Source organism: Archocentrus centrarchus, chromosome 1 (assembly GCF_007364275.1).
Source record: "Archocentrus centrarchus isolate MPI-CPG fArcCen1 chromosome 1, fArcCen1, whole genome shotgun sequence".
NCBI classification, from domain to species: Eukaryota; Metazoa; Chordata; class Actinopteri; order Cichliformes; family Cichlidae; genus Archocentrus; species Archocentrus centrarchus.
This window is the reverse complement of record NC_044346.1, coordinates 7,333,148-7,358,753: the sequence shown is the minus strand read 5'-3', so window position 1 is coordinate 7,358,753 and position 25,606 is coordinate 7,333,148. Positions and strand designations below refer to the sequence as shown.

General features: G+C 42.9%; 1 protein-coding gene across 1 annotated transcript in view; it reads right to left on the bottom strand.

The window, feature by feature from the left end:
• mgat3b (beta-1,4-mannosyl-glycoprotein 4-beta-N-acetylglucosaminyltransferase b) overlaps positions 1-22,504 on the bottom strand; it is a 48,504-nt gene extending 26,000 nt beyond the window's left edge. The window contains exon 1 of the mRNA XM_030738884.1: positions 22,033-22,504. The gene's annotated coding sequence lies outside the window, so the exon portion shown is untranslated. The remainder of the gene's footprint in view (positions 1-22,032) is intronic.
• Positions 22,505-25,606: the final 3,102 nt, after the last annotated feature.

The following is a 25,606-nucleotide window of genomic DNA, read 5'->3' as shown; positions in this document are numbered from 1 at the left end:
GTGGGACAGAGGGGTAAAATATGGGAGTTTCCCGGCCAAAACGAGAGACTTGACAGGTAGGCATTTTAAATAACCTTATGCTAAATGTAAAAGCTGATAAGCTTAATAAGAGCCATTTCATAATTGTGATTCATAATCCGATTAGTCAAACTAATCGTTTCAACAGTCGATGACTAATCGACTATCAAAATAGTCATTAGTTGCAGCCCTACAAGAAACCCTGGCAAACAAAATTTGTAGACTGCAGTGGCTTCAACTGGAATATCAGCTCTCCATTACTGACCCGCTGCTGTTCTCATGTCAAAGATAGTGTTCTCTCTTACACACACACACACACACACACCACACACACACACACACACACACACACACCAAAAAAAAAAAAAAAGTTCTTCCTTGATGTCGTTTTCCTTTCAGAATTTTCCTGAAACAGTACATGCAGGAACAACCATCCATTCAACCCCTTTAGCTCTACATCTGGCTCCTGTTTCCCTGCCAGCGTCCACCTCGACCGTCTGGCACACCCAGCTAACCAACTTGCATCTCAAGTGCTCTTATCTCTGCCGACCTTTCTTCCCTTTCGGCAGCCTACCTGCGCTAACCAGAAAGGTCAGGAATGCACAGGAAAAAGAAAATCGAGTGGGGGGACAAAAAAAATATAAAAGAAAATGAAAAGAAAAATGTCAGACAGCCTGAGCTTCTTGTCAGCTGGATGTGTGTTAGAAAGGCGAGGAGGCGTGCTAGCATGTCCGATCCCTCTGAGAGCCCGGTAAATAACCCTGAGCTGTTTGCTGTGCTCCCTCTCCTGCTAGTGCTCATGCTAATCTTCACAGAGATGTGCACACACACAAATACCGACTACTGTCAACATTTTCAGTCTTCCCCTAGCTGATACCTCATTGTCATTCTCCTCCTTTCCATCCCCTACTGTCTCTCTCCGTCTCCCTCTTTCACCTCTGCGCCGGGATTTTAAAAATAGAAACTCTGATTCTGCTAGTTTTAGCTTCTCAGGGCCTACAAAAGAGAAAGAGGGGGGGTTGCAAGGTTTTTTTTAAAAGTACAATACATCAGCAGCTAAACGCTCAGAGCTCCCCGCAAAGTCATTCAGCACATCAACGTAGCATGGCACATTTTTCATCATCATTACGCTGACAAACCACCAGACAACACAACAATGAACTCGAGGTGCGATTGCTACCAAAACACAATATCTGTATTAAGTCAAATGATGACAGTGCGAGCAAGGAAGTTCGATTGACCGGGTTCAGCCATCAACTTGACACCAAGTAGCAGGATCATGATGTGTCAGATTAGCACCAAAAATCACGAGTCCCTGCCACAATTTTCATTTTAGAGCTCGACATGAGCGTGGAAATGGCTCAATTTCAGATGGAAAAACCTGCTCGGGTCATGATGTGAAAGTACGAAAACAGCTGTTTTGCATCTGTTGAATGGAAAGAGCCGGCACCTGAGGTCACCTGGTCAGAGTTTACACTCCAGAATAAGTGCAGTGACAGAATGAAATAACTTTGTTTTGAAAATCTTTATTGAAATATGCCAGCTTATATTTTTCTATGGAGGACTCAGGCATGATCGCACCTAAACAACAAAAAGCAAAGTGGGAATTCATCTGGAGCTGTTTATTACAATATCAGCAGATGGAGACGGCTCAGTTTGTGAAGTTAGGGATCTTTAAAGAGTGCTATTGTGATCAATAAAACAAACTCATAGGTCATTTATGGATGAGACTGAAAGTCAGCAGGCCTTTTACCATTTGTGACAACTTCATTTGCAGTAGATAAATGCCCATCTACCCTTAAGGTTTCCAGATTTAGATTCTACCAGTGCCTCTCAAATGAGTCTTATCCTGCGAATTGTCTCCAACTCCGTCGCCTTGGACCGCAGCTGCCGAGAGCAGTCTTTGTTCTGCTCTCCAGCCTCGCCCCGTCAATGAATTCTCCACCTGCTGTACGTTCTGCTGCAGTCCAAGAAGGTGGAGTTGGCATGTGTCTGACCGAAGAATGAGATCCTTCTTTGATAACGACATCAATATGGCCAAAAGCTGACTACTAGGGAAGAAAGGGGGGGGAAATAATAATTATTTTTTATATATATATATATATATATATATATTATATATATATATATATAGATATATATATATATATTATATATATATATATATATATATATATATATAAGATTTAATTTTTTATATATATTTTTATATATATATATATATATAAAAAAATTAAATCTATCTCAAGAGGTGGGAATCATTGCAGAGACAGACTCATCCCCTCAGGCACATAAATAACAATAAAAATGCTAAAACGAGTCTCTCTCCCTCTCATATATATTAAAAACAAACACTAGCTCTACATCTACTCTGCTGCTACTTTTGTTTTTTGGGCTGACTCTCCAAAATCAAACTGGAGCAGATGGCTGTCAGGGGTTTGATGAACCACTTAGGGCTTCTCCCATGCTTTGCTTGATTGAAGGCAAATGGAACATTTTATTTTGAAATGCAAATGATCTCACTCTCTTTACAGTTTTTTACTGCTTTAATGAAGTGATTGCAAGAGCAGAAGGAAGACAAAAATCTCTGAATGAAACTCTCTTCTTTGGTGCAGTCCCTGTACAGGAGCACTGGCAATCTTGTCTCGATGTTTCTTTTCCTGAGGACTAATTTATATCTACAAAATGGATTTTTGCAATTCGTGATTGCATGTTAAAGGTTCTCTAGTATTCGTTTTCATCTTGCGACACTGACATGAATGGCAAGCGTCCACTGGAATCAGAAAGTGTTTTTAACTGCACCATAATCAAATTTGCTGGCAGAAACCCCACCACAGGCAAATGATACATCCAGCCAGACCTGCCCACTCAGCTTGCCATAAATGTAGCACCCAAATTATTTACAAGTTACTCAAACAGCAAGCATACACAATTCGTACCCATAGGCCGACGCAATCCGCCCAGAAGAAATGACCTGCCACTAATAAGCAACTGTCCCATCAAGGTTTTCCACCTGCCTCTGGAGGGAAAAGCAAAAGGAGGGAGAGGTGACTGGCAGCTCATTATACTCTGCAAGACAACCTGTTAATGATGCAGGCGGTGAGTGAGTGACACTCAGCTAACACCTTACCCCCGCTAAGATAGAAGATGCAATTACACACACACACAAACTAAAGCAGACAAAAATAATACTGGAAATTGGGTCATTTAAAAAAAAAAAAAAAAAAAAAAAAGGTTTCCATCAATGGATTTCACAAACTAGTTATTGTGAAGGCACTGCTTAATTTCTCACTCTGTGCTCAGCTACACCGCTGCTCTGCTACATGTGCTGCGAGCATATTCTAAACATACATGTCTGACAAAGACAAAAAAAAAAAAAATGGCTTCTTCAGAGTATGGAAAAACTCACCTTCTCATGCACAGTGAAGCATATTTAGCCACAAATGCAATAGCTCCTATGGAGAAATGAAGTCTGAGTTCCCGGCATGTGTCAGTACAAAGGGCCTCTCAGTGATGGTAAGCCCTCCTTCCTGTGATGGCAGGATAAGAGTTTATTATTAAAGGCTGCTGTAGATTTGCACACGAGCTGTTTTGCATACAAGAACACATCAGTTCAGCTAAATAAAGAGCCACAATTCAGGTGCCCATGAACAAAACAGAGTTAATTTTTTTTTTTTTTACACCTTCCCAGACTGGACGTCTCCATACTGACATCACCAAAACTCATTTTTCAGTACATTTGTTGCACTGGGTTATGCAGGCAAATCTGATTAAACCTTAGATGACTGTCCTCTGGGATTTGTGTTTTCTAAACCATCCATCAGCTCAAGCTACCTGTTCCCCCAAACCAAACACCTGCTTCTATTCTTAGACAGTTTAATATTAACATTTGTTGCTCCTTTCTGTTTGTCTGCCATCTGTGTCCCATCTGACTATTTATGCCTGCAGGTTTGTCTCATGAAGAGAGTCTCGGAGTTAAAGCACATTTAGAGCCTTGCTGATATACAAAAGCTACCTACAGCTACCCAGTACTTTGAAACCATGGAGCCAAGCTGAGCTGTAAGAAGGGAAAATGCGTAAATCTACAGTGCACCACCATAAATCATTCAAATAAAACAATCTGAGAAGTGGAAATACCTTCTTTAGTTGTGCTCGCAGCCCAGTGAACTATACCCTGACAAGGTTTCACAGACCAGAAAAAAAATGGCTGTGGACCATGCTGGCTGACAAGAGTGTGGCAACGTTTCACAGCTGAAATACACCAGCAGCCCTGCACTTCATTGCTCATTCAATTTCCTGCTCCTTTGCATTGCTTACATTTTTTTTTGGACGAGGAGAAGAATAAGGTTCATTTCCTGGATCACTTCTGTTTCAATCACCCAACTGTATGAGAACGCTTCTGCTCCCCAGCAACAAAGGAGAAAAACAACATTGCTTTCACCTAAAAAAAGGATTGTGACAAAATAGACTCATAAATGAAAGGGGGGTGGGGGGGGTGATAAGGCAGACTTATTTAATGAGATTAATTAGTCTGAGGAGGGCAGGACAATGTAGGAGACAAAACGTGACTCGGTGGGGTGACAGGAGGTTATTCTTAACATGATGAGTTTTTCAGCATATGGCATCTTGTTCTTTGACAAAGGTGAGGCAGTAAACCCACTTCCATTGTTAATTTTAAAGCGTCCCATCCATGTATGTGCTGCTGAGCGAGTGTGCATTGTGTTCTTCGATTCGCTGCAAATGAAGTTTCCCGTTGAGGCCCAAAGAAAGTCTTGAACTGACACGAAGCAACAAATTCTTGAATTAAGCTGACAATGGCGAGGCAGTCCATCTGGATGAACTGCAGTTCAGTCTGAACACACACACACACACACACACACACACGCGCTCAGATAAATTGGATCATATATACGCACAAACAGCCTCTCTCTTTTCAGATAAATGCAGCATTATGTGCCTGAAACTGTGGGGTGCAAAACAGGGGGGGCTTTTCTCCCAAGTCAGTGAGTCTTTATAAGCAAATTACTGACATTCAAATGTGAAAGTGTACTAGTATGAATGCACAAACACAGTTCCTGTTTCATACCAACTCAAATTACTCAAAAATGGCCACAATTGTTCAGTTTTCAGTCTCCATTACGATGCAGCTCTGTGCAACTGTTTTTTATGCCAAGGTCTCGAGTCCACTTGACATAGGACTTTTAGGACATAGATATTCGTTGGTTTAAAAATCCAATATTCCCATACATCAGCCAGTGTCTCTCTTACAGATACATGAAACAAACCGCATTTTTTGCGTGCAGTCATTTGCTCAAAGGCTCTACCCGACTCTGCTCGGATCAGTTGGTTGTCGTGTCTGCAGCTTTCCAAACATGTTGCCAACAGGGATGTTGTAGAGTTCTCTCTGGTAGGCAAACTATGCATCATCAACACTCATAACATGGTTGAAGACCGTTTCTCTTTGTTTAATCATCATTTATCGGCCGTTAGAAATGCTAATACGATAAATCAGCAGCTAATACTGGCCCATATATCAGTCGGGCTCTAGTTTGTACAATATGAATTTTAACTCCCAAGTCCAAAACCATGTGCAGCAGGCTTTGGGTCACCTTAACAAAATGAGACATTTAGCAGAAAGACTTATTCAGAAATAAGAATCCCACAGAAAATCCAATGCCTCTTGCATTACAGCCCCTCTGAGACGTGCACTTTTTCACACCAGCAGTATGTTTCATCTGGGACAAGGGAAACAAAAGGCAGTAAAAGTTGTGTAATGAGATCTACAGATTTTAATCCAACCATTCAGAAGACGTATGTGCCAGAGAAGTGCTTGCTTACTTCACCAAGACAATGCAAAAACCACGTTCTCCGTGTATGGCTGCATCGTAAAAAGAGTGCAGGTGCATTTGTTGCATTATGAGAGAAAAAAAAAAAAAAAAAAAAAAAAAAAAAAAAAGAGAGGAGGCTTTAAACCATTGAGCAGCCAAGATCCTGTATAAAGCAAGAATGGGGGAAAAACTGAGCTCATTTCCCAAATGCTTAAATAATCTTAAAAGACAAGTTAACAAAAGCTTCTAAAAGGCAATACAAATTCTCGATATTTAATATGTTGCATTTGTGGGTTTAGATGATTTGGAAGTCTCGGTTTTATTGACATTTAACAGTGTTTGCAATTTTAATCAAGGATTTATATAAAGAAGGTCATTTGAGGGATAACAAAACTTTCTTTTAGAATAGTTTCCATCATAATCCCGCACTAAAAACGACTGTCCTCTAACATGGGGGAAAAAAAACAAAAAAACACTGATGGCAGATTGTCAATAATGGCAGCGTGAGCTGTTCCAGGGTCAGTCAAAGAAAATGATAAGACAAAAATAGTGGGACGCAGTGAGCTTCATGAAATAATAAAATGGGAAAGTGTGTGTGTGTGAGATTAGACACAGGTCCTTGTGATCATAAGCACAGCTCTGAGAATAAACACATTTCTCGATCTGACTACATTTTAATTATCTGGTGTGAAATCTTCTCACAGGTAACGAGGGAAACCAACTTGTGTATTTCTGGTCTGATTAAGTCGAGCGGGTCGGCTCGAGCCAGGCGACCGCTGAGCAAGATCCTTAACACCAAAAGTGTCTCAGAGAAGCAGCTCAGCGAGCCTCTGTTAATGATTGCAGTAATCCTGAGACTGAGATGTGAGACTTTTGCATGTTTGTTGCTCTCTTTCAGAGCACCTAACTAAATGTTTAATGCGCTTCTTTGACATTTGAGGGTTGATATTAGAGGTGAATGGCGGCTGCTGGGGCTGGTATCATTCCTAGTCATTGTGTTTCAGTTGTTCAGTGTTGGCAGTACTTGGAAATCTCTTTTTAGATATTCCAGTCAGATAAAGAGCAAATAATCAGGAAAGTGATAATCGCGATGGTGATAATTCGCCGATTGTACTGTAGAGCATCAGAAGAAAGACAGCAAAGAGCGAGCTGGGATTTTTGCATGACACGAATATAAAAGTGTCGGAGCATATGCACATGTGAGCAAAGACAGACCTAACAGCTTGTGTGGACACAAGAGACAGCCTACAGCGTGTGTGTTTGCCCTGCAGACCTCAGTGTAATTTTTTCATCACACCTCTTTTTCCTCTTTTACTGTGACTGCAGCTCTGTAATACTCCTCCTCACAGCCATCAGCAGTTCAATAAGAGTCACAATTAGGACTGTGAAAATAAAAAAAATTTCAGATGCTAATCAATATTAAATTTACTATCAGATCAGTCACTCATCTGTAACTGTACCGACACCAACAGATCTGCCTTCGCCTCCTCCGGCTGATATACAACTTCACACGGCCCCTCCCCTCCTAGCAGCTGAAGTAGCTGACATTCACAACACTGAAGAACATTTTAGGAGGAAGTTTTCAAGTTCAGTAAAGCTCCTGTTTCAACATGACTGAATTATTAAGCAGCTGCCATAAATATTAACCTGACCGGTGTACACATTAATGCTAGCAGCCTCAGGGGGTTACAAGCTGCTGTACTCCTAGTGCCAGTCTCCAGCCTGGATAAATCGCAGAGCTGCATCATAAAGCACATCCAGCATAAAGTCTTATACGTCATAAGAGATGGTTTTATTATCAGGATACTTGAACAAAGCAACTAGACTTAAGCCCCCCCCCCCCCCCCCCCCCAAAGTTTCAGAGACTACCATGACCTGGATGACTATACAGATATGTAAAAAAAACAAACAAAAAAAAAACCAAGAGTGAGGCACTGTATTCATTTTACTATCATTTGTTTTGCAAATCTCAGGCAGGAAACACACTGTGACAAATGAATGGACATGTGTGATGTAGTTTCTTCAAGAGATATAATGTTACCTGTTTGGATTGAACGTTAAACATTACATCAAGTAGAAGGACACATTTCCACTATTCTGAAACTTCAAAATAAATTACGTTCTTTGTAATTAGTTCCTAGGTCACTCTAAATGAGCCCTTAAATTTGATTCAAGTCAGCTTTAGCACAAATTCACAACAACGGTCACCTCAAAAACACTTTATATTGCAATGTAGACTCTCCAGTGTTAAGAGAGAAAACCCAACAATCAGATGATCCCCTGCGATCGAGCATTTGGCTACAACGAGAACTCCCCTTTAAACAGGAAGAGAACTCCAGCAGAACCAGGCTAAGGGAGGGTCAGCCATCTACTGTGAAGGGTTGTGGTGAGGGAAAGAAGAGAAAAAACAATGGAGAGCATAGAGAAAAGCTGAAATCTGAGATTTCCTCAGTATATTCACAGATCAAGTTTAGCCAAATGGTTCAAAGAAACCAAAGCACATTCTTCCTGTGTATGATTCTATAATTTCTCTGGAAACATGAACAACTAAAAATGAGGCCTAGTCTCCATATGATCTCTGTCAAAACAACAGATTTCCAACAAGGCTGAGGCAAAAGAAAACTGGCTGTATTTCACTTTGCATTGTGTCCCAGTGTCCCAGGTATGAGGAGTCCCAGAGATAGGCAGAAGCTATGTGCGTGCGTGTCTGAGACAGTGCAGTTAAAACACAATGAAGCCCATTCAACTCCAACCACCTCCTGTCTCTAAAATAGTGCTGTGTCACAGCTTCTGGTGGGGAGGGGAATGTGTGTGTCTAATATATGAGCAGCCGCGCACTAGCACATAATTCCTAAAAATCTTTGAGTTAAACTGATGTGATCCTTCCTCCATGAAGAAAAAAAAAAAATGTGATGATGGCATCAGATCCTAAATCCTAAGATTGTTTTAAGAAGAAGCATTTGGGGAAAGAGTTTCAACATGAAACATCCATATCATGTTTTTATCTCTTGAAGCAGTGTGATGAAATGCATTTCAGACGGTAATCATATGCAGAGACTGAAATCAGTATAAATAAACTGTTACTTTCTGTTCCCTGTTTTATGTTAGCACTGTACCCACCTCACATTGTCACTGTGAGCATGTTTGCATGCTATAACAGATACTAACAGAAAGAAAATATATGTTTAAAACTACAGACCTTTACAGTAAAGCATGACCTGAATTCTTCTCTGGGTTTGTTATTACATACAGAAAGTATCAGATGGAATGCATAAAGTGACAGTCATACAGCGATATCCTATTTTAAGCAATGCAGTGTCACTGGGCTAAAGAAGTCTCTTCAGTTTCTCACTACGTATGCAAGGCGTGTAAGACTGTTTCCACGGCTGCTAAATGTGAGCTGGCGCCCGCTGGTAGTGTGTGGCCAAACTCCCAAACACACCTGATCTCTCACACAACCTTTCTGCACAACCAGTCATCCCTCAGCTCCTGATAGATAATAAATAAGTTGTGGTCCAATGACAACAATTCAACTACCCATGAATGCGAGATACAGTGTCATTTGGAGTGGTGTGTGTTTACACAACCTTACTGCACTGTGTGGTGGCAATGAGGTGATACACACAAAAATAATATTCAGAATTTGGCTACGCAACAGAAAGAGCAGGAATCTGTGGGCTTGTTGCTCTACTGGAAACATGCATTACTGTCTAAACTCAAAAGGGAAACAAAGCTTCAAAGTCTGGTCAATGCTAAGAAGATTGTATCATGCTAAAACTATACATGCTGTCAAATTTCACAACTTTGACAGTATGGACACACCAAATGAGGTTGTATTTTTAAGTTTGGTCCAAAATACAAAAAGCCACGTTAAGCCAAATTTAAGACCTTTTGTCTAGATATGAATATTTGGAGTGACAATGTGAAATGCTGCTTCTGTAAACCAAGTGGTTAAGCTGTATGGCGGGCAGGTCAAGGACTTTTACAGTCCAATCCAAATGTCTTAGTTTTCAGTTTCTTGTTATATATCTAATGCTTTCCATTTATTTGGGGAGTATGCAACCTTCTGACTACTGTAAGTGGGAGGCAAATGGCAGAGTTTAAGGTTTTAAACTCTACCATTTGCTACATGCCGTTTAGGGATCGGCTATATCAAACAGGTAGTTCTTGCTGCTGGTACAGTAACAGTTTCTTAATACATCTGTTTGTCATCATTTAACCATCTCAGTAGGGCATGGTCTAATAATAATGCAGTAATTAAAGTTTCCACTATGACTAGAGTGGGCTCATAAGTTTAATGTAAACTTTACTTTTCTTAAATATTGATAAAGTTGACAAAGGCCGAAACAATTATATCTATATTTTCATTTTATTGCTATTTCTTAAAGTACTAAAGATTGTTTCAGTTTTATGTTTTTTGAAAAGCTTTTTTTTTTTTTTAAACAGTTAACCAAAATGCATAGAAAGTTTTAGCCAACAATAGCCAGAAATCTCATACTGGCTAGCGTAAAGCTCACTAGCTTAAAATTCAGTGTTTATCACAATGCAACACAAGACTATAATGAAATTTCAGTTGTAACCCGTTTATGCAACAACCACACCAAATGAAAAAACAAAGCTAGAATTTGTGGTGAAACCAGTCACGTCAGCAAAGTTCAGACTGCTTAGCTAGCTAACCTTAGCTTTCTAAGACTCTGGCTGTGCAGAATAAATTAAATCACCCAACTATGAGCAGCATTACAGTGAAATATAGCAGTACAAGGTAAGAGCGCACGCAACTCTGAATCTCAAACACTGTAGGATGGCTGGTCTTGATATAATGTAAAGACAAATAAAACACCAGCACTTACTGATGAATAAACTTAATGTTTATTAAAGTGCTAATGTCCACGCTGCTAGCTAACTGACAGTAGTGATCCATTCCAGTATCGAACAGCGGAAATTATCAGGCGCTAGCTAGAACCCTGAATCTCTTACCAAAACAGTAATAAAAGTGCTGCTTGACGGTGAAACATACGAATCAGTTACCCATTTGGTCTATATATCATATGTACAATAGAAATGGGATTCTTCAGACATGCTTGAGAGAGGCATTTATGCTCAGTATTGGATGTAAGAACACTCAGGAATTATCTAAAGCATAAGTTTTAGTGTAGGATCTCAGAACATTTTTTTAATGAGACCTCTGGCCTCGAGTTTCCATGTGTAACTACGGCTACAGAATACAAAGCAGCATACTGCTATCAAGGCTTTCCTCCTGGCTGCGGAGTACTGAGGGTGGGCAGGAGATTGGAGATGCACAATGAATAAACAGTAAAATCAGGTGGGTGGAAAACCCACCGAGATTCAGCGAGGATAAACGAGTGAACCCCACAAACATACACACACACAAACACACGCGCGCGCAACATCCAGCAACAGTGTCTTTCTTGAGGGGCCACAGTGTAGCAAGCAGCTTTAAAGAGGGGCTTTCCTGGGCAAACTGAGGTGAAGTACAGCTTTTCCAGTTTTTGCAGCCTCCTGCAGCATTGTGTTTGTGTGTGTTTGTATGTTCAGTAAGCACTGGGCCACTTTCCCAGATGAGATTCTATGCTGGAGGATAATCCTGATGAAAATGTCTTTGCTTGTGCTCTCCCTCTCATTCTCTCTATCCATCCAGCCAGCCGGCCGGCCGCCCATCCACAGACAGTTGGCCTTGCTTTTCCTCTCCCCCCTTGTGTTCACGTCTCACCTCCCTCACAGTACCAGCGACAGCCTCCTCACTGACGTACGCATCTCTCAATAGCCAAAATGATGTGATAGCCATGCGTCACCGTCATTCTTACAAAACACACTGAAAAACCGAGCTGCTTTATTCATTGTATAAAATGAATCATAATCCCCTCCTCCAATATTTTTCTTCCATCTCATATCTGCTTTTATCTTTTTTTTTTTCCCCACGTTCAGCCTCATTTCCCTACCGCATACTTGAGTGCCCTCCCTCTGTCGATCACCATATGCCAGTTCTTTTGAGAGAACGCTTCATTGTTCTTAACACCTAGTTGGATTTGACAAGTTAAGCAAAAGTATGTCTTAATTTTTGTGCTCAGTGAGACAGTGCAAGCACTGCATGATATTTTAAGGCAACACTTTAGTCATTTTGGGACATGCTGTGGGGTGGCAGGAAGCAATAAAGCATAATTGTCAAAAAGTGAGTAAGCACGGCATAGCGACAGCCTTCCAGCCAATCATGTACAGCTTAAAAAAAAAAAAAAATCACACATATGAGAGGATAAAGAGCCCACTGGTTATTTTCTGCAATGTCATGCTGACCTCTGTTCTCCCGCCTCTGGTTATGACTATAAATTCCCTTAAAACAATCATCTGATCTGGATTAAGCAGCATCTGCAAATAGTTCTCAGATTTCTTTCAAGTCAGACTGTTAGGCACAGAGAAGTATTACAGTGACAGCATTACACCACACTGTGTTGCCAAAAGTTATGAATACACTGGGTATGTATATTTAAGTCAGCCAATGAAATATTTATGCAGCTCTAAAATCATGTAGTGATTTTTCAGTGTGAAGCAGGAACTAAGTACACAATAATCCTTCAGACCCAAAATGTTTTTCCTGTTAACTAGTGTACCGAGGGTCATGCAAACAGACAAAAACAGGTCTGTGTGAACTGAAAATATTTCAGCATAATGGTTTGATGAACTGACTTTAGCTGGAGACATACAAATAACTGCTTTTTCTGCTGAGCTCAGACATTAATCAGATGGCTAAAAATAAAGACGCAGTTTCAATCCAGCCTAAAGGCTCATTTATAGTCACCGCATTGGTCGTTATACGTGACAACTGTGGCGTCATCAGAGCCCTATAATGATTTATTGTGGCGCACCGGAGTGGCTGCAGTTGAAAAACAGGTGTCGCCACTCACAGAAAAAGCTCCTGAACCTCAGTCTGTTGCAACATCTCCATTTCTGGAACCTGAGAATCTCCGAGTCCCTGCACAGATTAACCTCTGCAATGATGGTAAAGACTGAACGCTTGGCTATGCACACCAGGTTGCAAAAACCAAGCGTGAACGAGAAGTGGAAAAGATACTAAAGCACAGTGTGTAATGTCACTTATTTGCAGCTAAGGCAAAGCTCTAAGAACTCAAAACTTCAAGTCCCATTTTGGTTGATAAATCAGCATTGTTGAGAAGCCATCCTTCCATTTTCTTCTGTTTAGTTGTTGGGGCCTATCCCAGGTGTCACGGGGCGAGATGCAGGGTACAAACTGGACAGGTTGCCCAGTCTTTTGCAGGGCCAACACATAGAGACAGACAACTGTCTGCACTCACTTTCACACCTAAGATCATTTAAAATGTCTTTGGACTGTGGGAGGAAGACAGTACCCCACACAGAGCATGCAAACTCCACACAGAAGGCCACCAACTGCCCAGTGGATTCAAACCCAGGACCTTCTGGCTAACGGCGTTAACCACCACGCAAACATGTCGACTGAATCCTTAAGTGAATCACTAAATCATAAAGATAATAAACACCACAGCTACAAAGACAATAGCAAACAAAAAGTTAGCAAAACTACTGAAAGAATTTTCACACTGGAGAAAAACATTTATACATTATGTGGGAATCTCTCTATATGCACATTTGTGTATATGCATGTTTGATCTTCAGTGACAGGACAGAGATCCAAGGGTTAAAATAAAGTCGCTGTTTTGCTGAAACACTATTTACATGCAAAGTGAGCTCACATTGTAGCCAAATGTGCCCCAGTTTTTACCTAAATGCACAGATGTCCTTTAATCTGCAAACCACCAAGACTGTGCTTAATGAACAGAGAATCAGGCCCAATATTTTATTATTTTAACTTCTTCTGTTTTGTTCTGCATGGCAAACCCAAACCATCTGGTCCACCACACAGACAGAAAACACACAAACATATCTACGCAGTTCATTTTTGACCCATGCACTGCCATGGTACTTCACTTCATTTCCAACTGGCATAAGACATCCCCTATAAAATGAGCAGCAGTGGTACATTCCAGCACTGCAGCCTTAATAAACACACATGCTGGGTCGAGGGCAGGTCAGCACCATTTTCTCACCCAGGTGGGTCTCCTGTGGTGTCCCCAATGTCTCTGCAGCACAGACATAACTGTAAGGTGACACTAAGGTGACCGAGCCGGGAAGAGAAACGACCAAAAAAGCGAGAGAGAAAATGGGGCACTGGAAGAAAGAAGGGGAGCGATACATCCTCAGGGAGAGACAACTTCTATTTTGGCCTGGTGGAAAACTCAGCTTGGCTGACAACACAACACATCTCTGTGTGTGTGTGTGTGTGTGTGTGTGTGTGTGTGTGTGTGTGTGTGTGTGTGTGTGTGTGTGTGTGTGTGTGTAAGGGGGTGACGAGGACATGAGGGGAGAGAGTGCCTTTTTTTAGAATAGGGGGAGCACCAACCAAACACCGTGAGGGGAGGGGCAGACAGGAGCGAGCGAGAGCAAGAGAGAGAGAAGGGAAATGTTGCTCCTTTGATGGTCAGTACCATCCTTGACAAGCAGCAGCGGTACGAGGAGTGCTCTTTATACACCCACACATAAAGCCTCGCCACACTCAAGTTTGACCTGCCAGAGCAGAAATCCATTTTTAATCATCACAACAAGTGCCCCCTAAAGACCCTGCCTGGGAGACAGAGTGTGTTTGTGCATGTGCGCGCGCGTGAAGCAGGATTTATTAACTAGGCCCAGCACTGCGTTGTAAGTCTGAGCTTTAAAATACACCATGAACAATATATCTCAGACTATGTGAGAGATGCCCGTTGGTGCAATATTGATTAATGCGCTTGAGAACAAGTTGTTTTCAAGTTAGCCTTAAGATTCGTTGAGGGTGGTGGAGGCACCTTCAGCTTCTCCCAAAACTGTGTCCAAAATTAGGCTGGCAGATGCCACTTAGGCAAGGTCACAGTAAAGACAAAGACGACTAAAGTCTGCTGTAAAAGTCAAATTAGCAATAAGTGCACATACAGCAGCAGCCAATGGTTGGGTCTACAGTTAGCAAATATTAACCCAAAACTCAAACGGTTGACGTTTCAAACCTCAGAATTTGCATAACCGGTGAGTAAGAACTGAAGACATCATGTTGTACAGACTGATTCCCTTTGGATCAACTCTGCCACGAACACAGTCATTTTAACTGGAAAAGAAAAAGGCTTGCAAAGCCTGCACGAAACATTCAAAAATCAATCTACAAAAGTGAAAGCCTCCTCAAACCGACAAGTAAAGCAAATTAAAGCTGCGCCTTCACGTCCCCGTCTTGCGCTCCTTTTCATTAATCTGACAGCATCTATGATGTTGGCTCTGAATCGCAATCAGGACCTCCTCACGTTACTAGATCAACGCTTATCACTCTCAGCACAGCAGGAGTTGGAACCGCGTGCATAAATTAATGGAGAAGCACGCACAAAAAACAACAACTGCACAACTTTCACGCCACATGAGAACTGACACAACCGTGACAACGGCAATCGAGAGCACCAAATGTTCACCAGAGGCTGACGATAACTGCTGCCATGAGTGCAACCTTAGCTTTCTAAATATGATGCACACAGACACACACACACAAAAAAACCCTGCATATCATCACTGTGGTGGGTTTATAGGATTGAATGTGTGAGAATTATTAATATTAAAGTGACCACTGACAGAAGGATGCCAGACAGGCCTGGATAATATACACAGACAGCCTTAAAAAGAATATGGATTATTAATTACTTTTGTTCATTTAGACATTATGGATTAAAAAATAAATAAATCAAATAAGCACAACAACAGACAGCAACCTATAAATATCAAAGCACTGCCTGACTCAAACGCAGCTGTACAGGCTGACCGTGTCATCACACATCAAAATCTCTTTCATCAGCTCAGCCCGCCGTCATTCAGAAGTCAAATTAAAAGTTTGCTTTATATAATTATTGTCAAATGACTGGAGGTCTTGCCTCACAAAAGGGGGGGGGGGGGGGGGGGGGGGGGGATCTGCTCGTGCAGCCGACGTGACCGCTTCACAACTTTCAGAGTCAAAGTAGAACACCAGAGTGCTACCTTTCATGTGCTGAGCTGCAGGATGATATTTTTATCTGCGCAGCTCGTCGGGTGACAGCAGGTAAGTGGTGGGAAAACTCTGAGCTCTTCGTGCATCCAGGCATCAAACGCTCTCCGACCGACTAATGAGGGCTGGGAACACTCGAGCCTAAGGCGAGGGGGGAAGTACATGTTGGCTGAAACAGCTTCCCTCAATCCTCAATCCTCCATCCTCCTGAGTGCTGTCCTTAAACACTTGATCCTGCAGCGTGCGTGGGCAGAGGGGTGATCACAATGCAGGTATGTGCAGCAGATTTAGATTCGATGAGATCAGATAAACACGTGAAAGGGCTTCCAAATCGATGCTCTCCGTTTTTACTCACATTTTACACAGCGCTGCTTATTTTCTAGGACAGGGTTTGTATGCACACTGCTTGAAATAGATGTCAAACAAGGAAAGAGATGTATGTGTTTGTCAGACTCTCTCTCTCTCTCCAGGAACAGTGGGAGCACAGCCAGAAGGCCCAGTCTATGTGTGTGTGTGTGTGTGTGTGTGTGTGCGTACAGATGCCAGATCAGAGGTGGAACACAGCTTAATTCCCCCAGCAGCAGCAGCAGCAGCAAGCTGTGCTCAGCCGTATGTAACCTGTTGGTGGGTTTAGCTCGGTGCTATCTGGACTTCCTGGAAGCTGGGACGACCCCACCTGCACAGCAAAGATTACAGGATATAGCGGTAATGATGCTACAGATATTGTGTAGATATTGTAGATATATATAGATATTGTGTATAATCCAGATAAATGGAAAAAACAAGGCAACGAGGTGCAAAATGCACAGAAACTGATTTTTAAGCCCCCCCCCATGTTGCTGCATGTTTTAATCTCCACTGGAGACAATGTCTTCTAATTGCTTTAGTGCTTACCAGGGTTTTTTTTTTTTTTTGCCTCTGTGTCTCAGCACTGAAAACATCCCTCTCTCTCCCACTCACAACCACTGGAATAAAGAGCATTTTAAAGCCAAATCCCACCACAGGCAGGAAGTAACAGTAACCGCTGGGACCAATATGGCCTCCAGCATAATACAAGCTTCCCTCAGCCTCACCTCTAGTTCCACCATCCAGCATTTCTCACTGCGGAGGTAATCTAGAATTACTTTAAGTGGGAGCCAGCCATCCTTTCTATTTGCTTAAAGATTATTCTGCTGCTACTCTATTTTAAACCTGCTCAGCAGCTCCCTTCCACTAAACAAGCGAGTGCAACCAGGAGCCGTTTGAGTTCATCTACAGCTGCTGCTCCAGGACACAATTTTGCAATTTTTGGAGTCTACAGAAAATGTGGTGTGAGCTGAATTTGCATCCCAAAAGCATACCTAGTTTCAGTTGCTGTCAGGGCGTTACAGCTTCATAAATTACAGTGCAGGGATTAACCCGCAGTCACATGCAACAGTCACTTTTTGTGCAAGTTTCTTCACTTCTCACTTTCCACTCTTTACTTCAGATACACACTTTATCGCACATGCACACATTTCTAGAAGATCCCTTAAAAAAAAAAAAAAAAACACTTTGCTTTCAAAGATAAATGGTGCCTGATGCCGTTTAAGCACTTTACACAACACACATTAAGTACTCGGGTTAGGTTCTTAAAACGACATCCGGTCCCACATCGCTGAAAATGCAGTACATTCCCACCTTGTATAAAAGTCGCACACCAGACCAAGATGGGCATGCACCGTTTTTGTGACGACCCTGCAGTACCAGCATGTGAAAAACTGCAATTTTAGGTAAGCGTGCGGAAAGTTTCTTCTTTCAGATGAATTTTAAAACAGCATCAACATGTCGACCTCTGCTTAAAGCCCCCATCATGCTGCAGACGGGTCGACCATCCAAACAAAGCTACTGACCACAACACATGCAAATTTAAAGAGCCCCTGAGGAGGGATTCACACAAAAATTTTTAAGGCGTCACAGCTCTTACCTCAATCCACTTTAACTGGGGTGACCTCATGCATGGCAAAGCTGAACTGTGGATGTGTCACTCTGTTTGTGCCGCTTAAGCTGAAGACTTAAGAAAAAAGTTGAACTTTTCGAGCACCAGTGCACATTAGGAAAGTATCCCAAGAGAGTGAAGCAGCTGCTCCTGCAGCCGGTTGTTTGGCATCAAAATGAAGGAGAGGTGAAGATGGTGGCGGTGAGTTATCACCCTGCTGTACATGAGCAAAGCTGGCCTCAGGCAGCTAGTCTGGCTCCATACTAACTGCTAATCAAAGCTCTGCTAGTTTGCCTTGTGAGTGACTGATTGCCTAAGATGATCACACCTGCCAGGCACATCCACTGCCAAGCACTGCAGCAACATTTGCTAATTCTGAAACCATTATTTTAAAGAAGGCTGAAGACACGCTTCTTGTGGCGGGGTGGTACTCCAGTGCCAGAAAGGCAATTTGACTAAGCAGTGGTCAGACAGCTTCATTGGTCTGATCTGGGATTTTCCTTTGCCTGTGCAAAACTGTCGTTGCTGCCCTTTTGCCGTCCTTCAGCAGTGTTCACACACTGCGGGATATCAGATGTCTGCCTCCATCTGCTTCTAACAACAAGCCTGGTTTGTGGTCGTTTCCTGCAGACATTCTCACTTTATTCGCAAAATGCATTCGACTTGGGAAAAGATGGAGAGGCATATTTTCTTCTAAGATTTAAGAGCGTCAAACATTCCTGATCTGAATTCGGCTTGTGAGTTTGCAATCAATGTTCATTACAAGGAATTTGACTGTTGGGTGAATCAAGGCTAGTGCTTGATTTCCTAAGAAGAAAAAAAAAAGGGGGGGGGGGGGGTGAAAAACGGGACATAGTGAAGTAGGAAAAAAGCTGCTGATCTGAGCGCATAAACCCAGATCACCTCTGGCAATATTAACTGACAGCCTCTGTGTGTGCCAGCAAAGCCATTTGTTTCGGCCTTGCAACCTGAGTCGCAGGCAGGGAAAAAAGAGGGCACACCATAATGAAAAAGCTGTGTGAGAGGAGGAAAGGATGGATGAGTGGGAAAGGCTGCATGTCGATTAAACAACCAGGAGGGTGGGTAGATGGTGGTATGGCATGCAAAGAAATGGCGTAACCTAAATATATTTTGAAAAAGCTTCAGTATTCCATATGTAACACAGAAACCGGTCGAATGATGAAAACCATCCTCTTCTCTTAGTGGAGAAAGACGGGAACGCCACAGGAGCAGCAGCTAAGTTTGTGATCTGCTGCCATTGGGAGAAACACACGGAGGACATATCGTCTGTCAGCCTGCGTTTCACCGCCTTAAACGACAGTGACACTTATTTGCTTTCTCGTCAAGAGCTGGATAAGGAGGGACTCTGGTATCTGAAGGGTAAACACAGAAACTTGGAATTTTAAATTGAAGTTGACTGTTTTAATAACAACTGCAGGAATGTATTCTGGGTGGTGCAGTTGTTACCACTGTTGCCTCACAGCAAGCAGGTCCTGGGTTTGAATCCATCATCTGGCTGGGACCTTCCAGTGTGGAGTTTGTATGTTTTCCCAGTGTCTGCATGGGTTTTCTCCGGGTACTCCGGCTTCCTCCCACAGTCCAAAGACATGCAGGTAGTGGGGTTAGGTTAACCGGTGATTCCAAATTGCCCATAGGTGTGAATGGTTGTCTGTCTCTCTGCATTAGCCCTACGACCTGTCGACGGTATACAGCGCCTCTCGCCCTATGGAGGCTGGGATAGCCCCCTGAACTGGATAAGCGTAAGTAAATTAATGGATGGATGGAACCTATACTAGATTAGGATTTTCCTTAACAGTCACAAAACAAAAAACTTCCTGTTTTCGACTCCCTTATCCGCAGTTGCATGCCATGTCAATAAAATAAACTGGAAGTGAAATTGTGACTGTGAGAGACAGAGGGAGAAATCTCTTGAGTGTTCTTAATCAAATCTGGCAAATGGCATGAGCTTCAGCTGTGGGGCTCAGGTGGATCTGCTGAGTCCAGGCAGTTTTAAGGGCAGATGACTGGATAATACACCCCCCCCCGGCCTACTGAGTCCTATTCTTTCTCATTTTCTGTAGTCATCTTATGCATCTGTTCACTCGCCATCATCCTCAGTGAATCTCTTCATTCTGACCACAGTGGCTACATCTCAGGTCTGAGCTGTGGAACATGATTCAAACCCTTGAAACCTTTTCAGTTTCTGCTGCTCCTCCTTCTCCTGAAAACACCACCACCATTACCACACACACACTCACACACCTCTTAGACTCTTGCACAAGCCCGCTGCCCTGTCTCTTAGCATCAGCATCAACTGTGAAGTTAAAAGGCCGGCATTCCCATGAGAGATGGTCTTTGTTGATGCTGCTGTTTGAAACGTGGGGCTCCGGGATGTTTGTTAGGCCATCGTGGACCATTTGAAGCCGCAGTGAGATAACTACCACAGCAGCAGTAGCAATACCTCTGTTTCATTCAGCTTATGCTGCTGCAAACACAGTGAAGTACTTCCTGCTCCCTCAAGCTCAGATTCATTCCCTGTCTGTTCTCTTTATACCCTGCCAGGGTACTGATCTGATACCAATCTGATGCCCAAACAAGTCAAACAATTAAGCCACAATCTCATTGTTGATTCCACTACACCTGCACGCTGTCCTGTTTTTAGCACCCCAAAGTTCTCAGATGATTACCCCTACCCAACAGACAAAAAAAACCAAGTTTATCCTTGGGGAACGGACTGAGCACGCTCATCAATGATGCTCCGCGTTGCACATTCACACCTGGGCTCTGCCAGGTAGTACAGTCTGCCACTGTTACACCACAGAGCAGCTCTAATGGAGTTACCGCTGATTAATTGCTAAGCTCAAGGGTAACGTGACGAAGTGAAAGGGGAAGAGGTTTGTGTTTTCTTTCCACAGGGAATTTCTTAATTGTCAAAACCTTTGTGCGTTTTGATCAAGTTTACACAAAACTTGCCCATCACGGATCAGCTTACTCAACCCTTCATATACTTGCACCCCACTGCAGCCTTGGATCAATATCCCAAAAGCAACAGCTGGAGCTGGAGACTCACTCCTGTGGGAAATTAGAAAGGAATTCAGCAGACAGTGATGTCTGGTTTTGGTTTCAGTTTGACTAGGCATGAAAACATTTTTAGTCAATGAAGGCCTCAGTGGCTGCAAACAGACAACTGCTTGGAGCAGGGTGATTCAGACCTGGTGAGGTCACGTGTTGCATGGACTTTCCCCTCTTACCCCCGCCCCCCAACTGGTCTCTGCAGATGGCTGCTCCATCCCGAGCCTGGTTCTGCCTGAGATCTCCTTCTGGTAAGAGGAGTTCTTCCTCCCCACTGTTACCAGGTGCATTTTCATTGGGGATCATCTGATTGTTGGGGTTCTGTCTCTAATATTACAGGATCTTTCCCTCACGCTATAAAGTACCTTGTGAACTTGTGCTGTGAACTGGCGCTATATGAATAATTTAGTTAAAAATGTAACTGAACATGGAAACAGTAGTATTAACAGCTCTTAAGGTACCTCATGAATGGATAACCAAACTGAGAGTAAAACACTAAAAGCTGGCAGCTTCAGTGCACCATTGAAATATGAATACAATTCTCCTGGTCAGCAGACTTTAGTGTCTCATATCTTTGTTTCTTTGTGGCTGATTTGCATCTCTTCACATTATTTTGCGCCTCTTTCTGTGACATTTTGCAGACGAAAGCAACCGGCATACCCTGACCCACTGGCCCACAAGGCCAGCTGAGTGATCTATCGTGGTCCTTGAAAATGAAGTCTCACATACACAGGACAAAGGGAGTGTGGCTTGTGCCACATTATATGGTACAAACCGCACTCCTAAATTTCCAATAAATCCAGTAACAAATGTCCATCTTTTCCAAACCCACCCATTTCTTCTTCTGTTTTATGAGAAGCAACTTCCTCGACCTCGCACACGCACATCCACCCTCTTACACTGCAGTCTTATACCCTGGGCTAAGTGCAATGCCAGGGGTCTTCACGTCACAAGCCGCCCTGCTCTCCTGCACATTCCCCGCCCAACCTTTATATCCGGGAATCAGCAAAAAAAAAAAAAAGGAAGAAAGCAAAAAGGAGCAGAGCATCTCCCCTTACCCATCTGTGCCTGTGTCGGATGTCTTTCAGAGGGTCATGGTGGATGAGAGCCCTGCTGATCTGAGTCGAGCCTGTTCGTTTTGCTGCAGAAGCCGCTATGCCATCGCATTGGTGATGCTGGAGACTCGGTGATAACCGGGGGCCGGGGTCTCTCTCTCTCTCCTTAAGGTGGGTTACTGTACAGTCATCTCGCCTCGTTTCTCCCACCTCCAGTTTTTATCGGATGCGCGGATAATCGTCCCAAGCGGGACCCGACCGGGGATCCTATCGGTCGCGGTGATGGCTCAGCCTCTTCTCTTGCCCCTGATGCTCCTTCTCCGAAAGGCAAGAGCAGTGGTTTGCCCACAGATAACTGAAATCACCGAGCTACAAAGCAACGAGCTAAACGGTGCGAAAAAAAAAAAAAAAGGCTGGAGATGGAGAGATGTGGAGGCACACGGGGGTGGCAGTTGAGGGGGGTGATCGTTGCTGTCTGCCGTCCTATTCGCCGTTTTCTGTCGTGTTTACGAGCCGCTGTCGCCTCCTCCCTCCGTCTTTTCTATCTCTCGCCGTGATGCGTCTCCCTCTCTTCCGTCCTCCGCGCTGCGCTCTGCACCCGCTGTGACGCCTTTTCCGCTCCGAAGATAATAAGAACCCCCACTACTCACTCCTCTTTTACGTCTTTTTCCATCATCGTCCCTCTCGATCGGACTGCAAGGAGCAGGAGGAGGCGGAGATGAGTGTGTGTGTGTTTTTTTTTTTTTTTAGGGGGGGGGGGGGGGTCTAAGGGAGAGGAAGGAGGAGCCCGCGAGAAGAGAGCTCCTCCCCGTTATATGCTGCTTATCAGCGGGACCGGGGGGCGCCCGTCATGAGATAAAAGAATTGAAATATGATAGACGGGCGACTGTAGTTGACCTCATACATATAAGACCGTTATTACTGTGAACTCACCGTGATATTTATTCGGCCTGTAAGAGCTGCCTGCATTTAGGTAAAAATCCACTTTTTTTTCTTCTTTTTTCCTGCAGAGTCTGCGAATATATACCAGGGACCCCGTGAGGCTGCAAGGCTCACTGCATACCACACAAACTGTAGCACGGATACATGAGGAGACAGACAGCAGTGCTATTTGTAGACATTTACCACTGCTGCTCAAAGAATGTGAAGCATGACCTGAAGGCGGCGCCAGAGAAATAGCAGGTTGGCGCTGACAGATGACTAAAGGCGTGCTGCCCTTCAATCAGATGGACACACAATTCTTATGTTTTTACACATTATTAAGCCAACAGCCGGTTAAGTGTAAATTCTGGGTATACCAGGACTAAATATGCATTGTTTCTGAGCCCCTACAATACATTTGCATACAAAGTATGGCTCTCTCCCAAGTTTGATCAAGGTTTTAGAGGATCCATATTATTGTGATGACTAGAAAAATTTTAAAGGGGATCTGTTATGTTCCTTCCTGGCTTCATATTTACATTCTTGCAGTCCACTAGAGTAGCTTTGTGTGATTAGAAGTTCAAAAGAATTATATTATTATATTATATTGGACCTTGGTGCCACCTGTCAGTTCACCCACTGTCTGAAACAAGGTTCAAAGGCAACCTTCCTTTGATTGGTTGCCCCTCAGAGAAGGTGGGTGGAGCTTCCATGCTCACAGTCAGAGCTGTATATCTGAGATTACCATGTTAGGTTAAGTCCACATATACATCAGTAAAGTTTAAAACTGGGATGTCCTGCTTTCATCCATCCAGACAAGCACTGCCATCAAGAACTCTAACCTATAGAGACACTGGCCAATCAGAAGCCTAGGAGGAACAATAACAAGCAAAAAGTGTCCCGTCTGATGTAAAAGCGCAGAGATACAGGTTCACACCTTTCTCACCACAAGACACAATTTAGATTTTCTTTGTCTCCACATGAACAGTTTCTGAAAATCTTCACTCGGAGAGTTTTTCAAAAGCTCAAAATGCATAGAAAAAGCTACTTTTACCAAAAATATGGCCTTAGAGACTTTGATGTATCACACATCCGAGAGCAGAAAAAACTGAAGCAGAGCACTTAGAAGCACATCTTTCAGCTTTTAGAAATATTTTTCTTTGAGCCTTTAGAGCCTGGGTTTAATTCATTTTTATTCTGGTGAGGAGTTTTATCATTATTTTTAGTAGTAGTAGTAGTAACCTGCCAAGTGTTTCAGTTTGTTGATTGCATGCACCTGTGTCTCGTTCCTTTCCTGTGTCTTATCACTAATCAGCCGTGCGTGTGTGTGTGTGTGTGTGTATTTTGTTTGGGTATATCTATCAGCCACAATAAAGGCTCATTTTTGCTTTAGTATTCTGCCTGCAGTGTCCTGCATGACAACCCGACAGCTTGTACATATGTTGACTTCACTATTTGAAGTCAATTTACAGATGCTGTAAATAAGGAAAAAACAAATAGGTTCACAAAAAATTCCAAAATCCCCTCTAAAAATGCTTCAGGTCAGATTTAATGTAATTTTTTCGATTGTGTTTTTTGTCACTTTTTTCACAGGTAGGTGGAGCGAGTGTCTGTGACCGTGACTGCAGCTGGATGAAGATCAACAAATCGAGGTCTAGCGTCTGCTCTCAGTGGAATAAAATAACCTGCAGGGGGCAGAGAGCTTGTGTGTGCGAGCAAACACGTCTTTTTAACACTCTTTAATTGTTGTTGTTTTTTTTGTTTTAATACTAAGATTATCTTCCATGCCAGTATATCACAAAACCCTACTGCCAAGCTGATCTGGTTTTCTGATTATTCAGTGCCACGCAACAGAGTCTAGGCAGAAACTACAGTAGGTTCATCCTCAGTTATTATTCTGCATCAAGAAATGAGCCAAGAGTGCAGCCAGACAGACCAACACGGGCTAAGCAGGTTTCTCCGTGCTCCACGTAAATGTCATAAAATATGCACAACCTCATAAAAACACATTAAATGTGAGACTGTATCTAAGCCTCATCACCTGAGGTCTCCACGGTTTGTGCTTTACCAACATCATGACTCAGGTATCTAGCTGAAATCAAACAAGGAAGCACCGGCGTTGCACGAGCCTCTCCCTCTCTTCCCATGTCCGACACTAAGTCATTAAATGCCAAAAAAGAAAGAAACAAATAAATGAGGTATGAAACTAAAACTAAAAAGCTAAAAGAATATGCAAACTGATCTGGCCCAAAGTGAGCCATCCTCTCATCACAAACACACATAAAGGTTTGATGGCAGTAATGAAACACTAAAATTCCTGCATGCATGCAGCACAGTGAGAGCACAGAGAGTAAGAGTTTAAAGTAGCAAAAGTTCATAACTAGCTGTAATAAGTACTTTATCTCTCTAATATGTCCACCAACTTACTGTGCTCTCCACCCCACCCACCTGTGGCAATGGTTGGAGGACTATTCATGGTATTCAAAGCTATTCATGCTTGAACAAATAGTGGTGCGAGACACAACAAATCCCACCCCTGGCAAAACGTTTAAGCTGGTCTGAGCATTGTTCATATTATTAATGTGTCACTCTCCAAACACTGAATCACCGAGATAACACATAGGTTGATGATAGATTGATGGCGAGTCAAAAGTTG